The sequence below is a fragment of the Etheostoma spectabile genome, chromosome 16, assembly GCF_008692095.1.
Source record: "Etheostoma spectabile isolate EspeVRDwgs_2016 chromosome 16, UIUC_Espe_1.0, whole genome shotgun sequence".
Classification (NCBI taxonomy): domain Eukaryota; kingdom Metazoa; phylum Chordata; class Actinopteri; order Perciformes; family Percidae; genus Etheostoma; species Etheostoma spectabile.
The window spans coordinates 15,312,268-15,318,671 of record NC_045748.1 but is presented as its reverse complement, the minus strand read 5'-3'; the positions used below and the strand labels follow the sequence as shown (position 1 = coordinate 15,318,671).

Genomic DNA, 6,404 nt, shown 5'->3' with positions numbered 1-6,404 from the left:
ATCTATCTATCTATTTATCCATCTATCCATCCATCCATCTATCTTTTGTTCTCTACATTGGCTGCAATGCAATGACCCATTTTCCCAATGGGGCCCATTAAAGTTTCATCTGATACCATCTAACCTAACTGTGAAGAAATGGGAACACTTTGAGGACCAACAGAGAGAAAGGGAGGAGGAGGATGAGGAGGAGAAGGAGGAGGAGGAGGAGGGTGGTGAATGTTAACACAGGCCACTTGTAGTGAAGTAGAGGAGTGTAATGTGGGTTTTTTAAGTGCTCTGCAGATGGCACGTTGACAGGCAGGTTCCGGGGAAACCGGCCCCTAATGAATGGGAGGGAGAATCACCTGAGGGGACAAGAGACATCAAAGAACCTTTCTCTTCTTCGCTCTCCTTCCTTCTCCTCTCACATGCTCACTTTATACTGACTTGTTCGTTTTTTCCTCCCACACCATGTATCTGATCAACTCTCTTAACAGTTCCCCCAAGTAATCTGTGGGCATATACAGTAGCTCTCACCAGCCTCATTTTTCCACTCATTTTTAATTTATCTTAATTAATCTCTCTTCTCCTTTCTTCTTCCCTCCTCTCCTAGCTTTCATCCCTAGAGGTCATTCCTCATTTTTACAGTGAGATAGCAGCAGGGCAGGTTCAGACAGAGCTGTCTGAGAAGAAGCCCTGACATTTACTGAGGCCAACATGCACATAAACGCGTTAACATCCTTGACCAGTAACAAATGCACAACCCACCAGAGGCTGTAGACAGACAGTATGGTACAGATTTTAGACATGCACGGTTCTGTGGTTTATCAGATTGTTTATAATGATCACTGATGCCACTTAGAGAGAGTGGATGTGTATAGGAGGAGGGGGTTGTTTAAAAGATTAATGAATCCATGCACTCTCATATAAACGTGTGCATGTTTGAGTATTGGATGAGAAATTGTGAGTTCAAAGTTAAGACAGAGTTGGCGTTTTTAAAGAACAATAACAGCGATGTTGCATGTTTTAGTTCTTTACATAACAGCTAATCATTTTACACACTGTTGTGATTAAAAAAAATGAATGTACTTTGTTTTAGGCATTATTTGGTTTCCATTCATTACTGTACAATATGAGAATCTTTTAGCAGTTTCTCCAAACTGCTTTCATTTTTAACATAAAGTTTGCATTCATTTTTGTCAAAGTTACATTATTGTGAGTTAACATGCAGACTCACTCAGTCCCTGATCACTCAACTCAATTAAAGGGGAACGCCTTCAATTTTACATCAAGTTGAGCTTACTCATCATAGTTGAGTTCTTCTCAGCTTGTGGAAACAGTTGTATCTGTGGGCTCTGGAGGAGCAATGTCATAACTATATAATGATGTCATTAGGGCTGTCTCAGCTTGGGATGAAAGATAACACATTTAAAACAAAAGTCCAGTGTTGCAATTTGGGGGGCATGGAGTTTGATAGACCTTGGAGGTTATCAGTCCGGGATGGTCTATAACATCTAGCATAAGAAGCGTTATTGGTTGCATGATGTGAAACATAGGAGTGATTTTGAAGCTGGACTGCTTATAGGAACTAAAAGTCAGGATACCTTAATTTATACAAAAGCGGATCCATGGGGTGAATGAGAGTCACGCAATAAATACGAACTGTGTATGTATTGATCTATAGTTCAGCATTGTATTTCTATAATTAGCACCACAACTCTAGACATTCATAGAGCATGATTCGGCCATCTCATGCTTTCATTATTTGATTATGTGAAATAAAGTACAGCTGCAACTATTAATTATTTTTTATTGTCGCTAAATCTGTCAATTATACGGTTAAAATGTCCGGAAATTGGGAAAAATGTCCATCAGTGTTTTCCAAAGCCCTCAAAACGTCTTGTTTTTTCTACACATATTCAGTACACTGCCATAGAGGAGTGAAGAAACTTTAACTTCTTAACTATAAGAAAATATTCACATTTAAGAAACCGGAATCAGATTATTTAAACTTTTTTTTTTAAATAAAAATGACTCAAATTGATTAATCGGTTATCAAAATTGTTGACAATTAATTTAATAGTTGACAACTAATTGATTCATCTTCACAGCTCTTATTTGAAGGCCACCTCGGTTACTGAATATGAGATAATTCCATGCAGTTGCCGTATTTATGTTGTTTTGTTCACAGGGATAGCTGTTAGCAGTGCAGAGATCGCACAGAGCAGGTTTGCAGTGGAAATGACTCGATGTATGCACTATAAATCCTTTTCTTTTTATTTAAAATTTTCTCTCTCGAGTGCGACGCTAAATCAATGGAGTGCCCTTTTTAAACTGATTATCTAACTTTGGTCAAACATAATGCTGATTGGGGGTGAGGGATTACACAACTCATAACATTCAAACTCAATTTTTGATGCGTCTACTATAGCTTTTCATTGTAGAATGGAAAACTCCCAGGAACAGAAGGAAAATAGTTAAAAACTCTTGAGCATGAATATGGAAATATAAAGTGTAGAATTTGCAGTTAAAGAGCTAAAACATGCAAGCAGATGGACAATATCTTCTCTGTGGTTTGTGGCCCTTTGGTCTGCAGGTTTTCTCTCTTCCACACACACTCGGGCACACACTCACATCCTCTCAATCAATGCATCTGCAAAGTGTGTATGCCTTTGAAGAGAACATACTGAATGGTTTCAGCGCATACATTATTCTTTATATCTTAAATATGTTAAATACCAGCAGAACACCAGAGAGAATGAGCTCTATAAATCCGACAGGAGGGCTGAGATGCTACATTTGTCATGATTAGAAGGTCTTTTCGGTTGCTTCTCAAATGCCTTTTGACATCTAAAAGGTTGACCTGTGTAGGCTGTATTACAGAGGAGCACACACAGATACCCTGTCACCTGTGTGTGAATTCTGCTGTACTAGTGTAACTGACAACCAGAAATGAGGCAGAGGGCGGAGAAGAATACATTAATTCTTTCTGTTTTCTGACAGCAATCTCCTGCAGTTCCATTTTTTTCACACCCTTTTCCCCCTTATTTTCACAAAGATAAACACAGCACTGTTGACAGGCAAGAGGTTAACATTAATATTCTTTCTGCAAATGTAACAGATATACACATACACATATTGCTACTTAGTTACCCACTAATTCAAGCACACACAAATGCCCCATGGGCAGGAAGCTGCAACAGGATGGGAGGAAGTGATTTCGGAGACTGAACCAGATGCTGCAGAGCTCTGTTTTGGAAAAACATCTCTGGCCACCAAACACTAAATCATTCTCTTTCTCAGCTCTCTTTTTCTCTGCTTTATGACAGCCTGATCATTTATTTCATCTCTCTCTGACCCTCTCCCATTCTCATCCTTGTATCTACGTTTCTATTTCTAGCAGAGAGAATGCAATATCTGATGAGGAGAGAAACACATTTATCAGTAATGTCGTCTCAGGAAGTGAGGAAATGTGTCCCCTGCCTTGTTTCTCTGTTGGTAAACAATCCTGACAGCGTTCATGTTGCATGTAGATTTATTAGTTCTGTTATGCAAAGAGGATTTTGGCAATCGCAGTTCCAGGAGATCTTTGTTAGAGTATGTGCCAGAACAGTTAAGGTTAAAACATACACCAGGAAAAAGTAATCAGGTGCTGATGCTGTCAGGTACAGAGTTAGAGAGGGAAGTCAAGAAACAAAAACTGTTTACTGATTACACAACCATTTTGAAGACATACTGTTTATACTGGGTGGAATTACTGGAAGTCTTCGCCTTTTTTGGTTCTTGTGTGAATCTGAAGTATCTTATCAACATAAAAATATAAATGAACAAAAATAACAAAACAAATTGTTGCTCAAGTTACAGGAAAGGTCAGGAAATCACCAAAGTAATTGGTTTCATCCCCTGGGAACCCTGAATATTTGTACAAAATGTCACGGCCATCCCTAGAGTGACATCTGCATGGCTGAAACAGCAAGGAACACTATGGGAACGGTACAGTTTAATGGAAATACAATGCATTTCTTTTATGGATTTCTCAACTATTGCTAATACAATAAAACTTGTTTTACACAATGTGTAAAGGATGTATAAATGACACAGAGCAAATATTATTTCAGGAAATACTTTAAAGTTAAGCATTATGCGGGCACAAATACGGTAACACAAAGCAGGAAATTACAGACGCCTGTTTTGACATCGCGCCACCCATAAAATCAAACATGATTATGTAGCTGCCAGTGTTCCTGTGCTGCTGCCAGGCCTATCCCCACGGGGAGTCGAATAACCAGGACTGAATCAACTCATTCATTCCCGGTGAGACTCAGTAGTTTGACTGTGACTCTTTGCACATAAATCTCAGTCACACCAGCCACTTTACAGTGATGAATCTTTCTCCTGGAACTTAACGATTGACAGCTTTGCCACAGTGGGTCTGAACCGCTATTGTGTTTGTGATGCATTTGGCAATTGTTTCTAAAAAAAATAACAAGTCTCAGCAAGAACTACAACGCTGTCAGATACAGATAAGCAATGTTGTTTCAGTATCATGTGTGACATATATATATTATATAAGTGCTGAAAATATTTCTCAATAAGTTAATCAACAGTAAAAAAGTGACATGAATAGTAATGTAATTGTTTAAAGGAATAGTTCATTATTTGGGGAAAATTAAGCTTTTTGTTTTTGTACAGATTAAACAATACAATCAAAATGATTAATCGGGGGAAAAAAACAGATTAATTGATAATCAAAATAACACGTTGTAAATGAATGATGTTTAATAGTGCGTTGTATATTTAGAGAGAGGCGTCTTGGCATGAAAGATATGTGAAGACAATAGTTTTAATATTTTTATAAATGGTTGTTTTTGAATAACTAGCTGTGTGTAATGTTTGTCTTGTGATTGGTGATTGTGTGAAGATAAGCATGTTGTTCTGTTCCTAACTAAGGCTTACTGTTAAGTCTAGATGAAAATGCAAAATAAGTGCTTTTGTTGCTCACTAAAAACAGACAAATTTGGTTTGTGATTCACCGGCATCAGTGCCAATGTCCAGTTTGTTGCTGGAAGTCATGAAACCAGGAAAGTCAAAGTCATCTGGAAGAAGTGATGTCATAATTTAAGGGTTACCAGCTTGTGATCACACGGATACAAGACTAACGAGAGCTGCTTGTGAACCAACCAAGGAAAATTTAATAAACTGCCACCACACCATTAATGGGATGATATCATGACATCATGAGGAGTTTCCTGTAATTTGAAAGGATGATACTCCATCACAGACGCCAGATTTTGCTCTCCAGGTCTCACTCACCCACTCCCCACACACACACGTGCACCCTCTCCTCAAACATTCCCTAAGTCAGCCGTGGAGGTACTGCTGTAGAGACGCCCTGTCTCTCCTGATTCAGCCGTCTGTTAGAGCACAGTCCAGTATTCACCCCTGCCACATACTAATCCTTTCATTAGGCTCGGCTTCAGGCAGCCCTGTCAAAGAGCTGTCTGTGTGGGGAGTCGAGAGAGGCCGAGGATGCACAGAGATACATTTACAGATACATACTGTAACTCCAACACTGAAACACCTTCCCAAAAAATCACCTATATACACATGTATATGTGCAGTATACATATATATATATATATATATATATATGTATACAGTATATGTATATTTATATATGCACACTTTCACATATAGGATATCAGTCAGCATTTTACTCTGTTATATTTTTTGCAATATTTGAACACACGATCACCTTTTGAGCTTGGGACCCCTTAAAATGAAGCAGTGACCACTCTTTTTTAAATCTTGGGTTGATTCATTTTAAGGATTGTTAGATGCCTGAAGAAATTAAAGTCATTCAACAGTAAAAAATTAGAGAAAGAAAACCATAATGCGGTGAATCAAAAATATTCTTTTTCTTTTTATTTATTTTATAGATGGACTGGTTGGGAAATATGTTTTGCTCACTTTCTTGCCAGGAGTTAGAGAAGTAGATTGAATCTACTCTCACAGCTATACACTTAATGTGGAGGTCAAGCCAGGAGCTGGTTTGGTTAGCTTAGCTTAGCAGAAAGACTAGAAACAGCAGTTAGCATTCCTCTGTTTGAAACAAAATCCACAACTTTTTAGTACACACCTTCTTAGTCAGTGTCCTCATTGAGGTTCTTAGTGGTCTGAAGGTTCTTCTACCTGACCTCAACAGGGAGAAAGGGCTGTTACCTGAGTGGTTTGGATCTTTTAATGATTCTCCTAGCCTTTTTCTTACAGCCCCATGTTCAACCCTTGTGGTGTCTGCCCATTGATCAGGCAACTTTTTGTTTTCCCTATGTTTTTGTCACTTTTTTCAACGTTTTTGAAGCCTTTCCCGAGCGTTTCTGTCACTTTCTCTGATGTTTTTGTCCATCTTTTTCTGAACTTTT

The 6,404-nt window shown here is 38.4% G+C and overlaps 1 protein-coding gene across 2 annotated transcripts in view; it reads left to right on the top strand.

The window, feature by feature from the left end:
• csgalnact1a (chondroitin sulfate N-acetylgalactosaminyltransferase 1a) overlaps positions 1-6,404 on the top strand; it is a 28,020-nt gene that overhangs the window by 3,098 nt on the left and 18,518 nt on the right. Inside the window, exon 2 of one of the 2 annotated variants that reach the window (XM_032540421.1) lies at positions 3,063-3,069. The exons of the other annotated variant lie outside the window; for it this stretch is intronic. The gene's annotated coding sequence lies outside the window, so the exon portion shown is untranslated. The remainder of the gene's footprint in view (positions 1-3,062; positions 3,070-6,404) is intronic. 2 annotated transcript variants of the gene reach the window in all.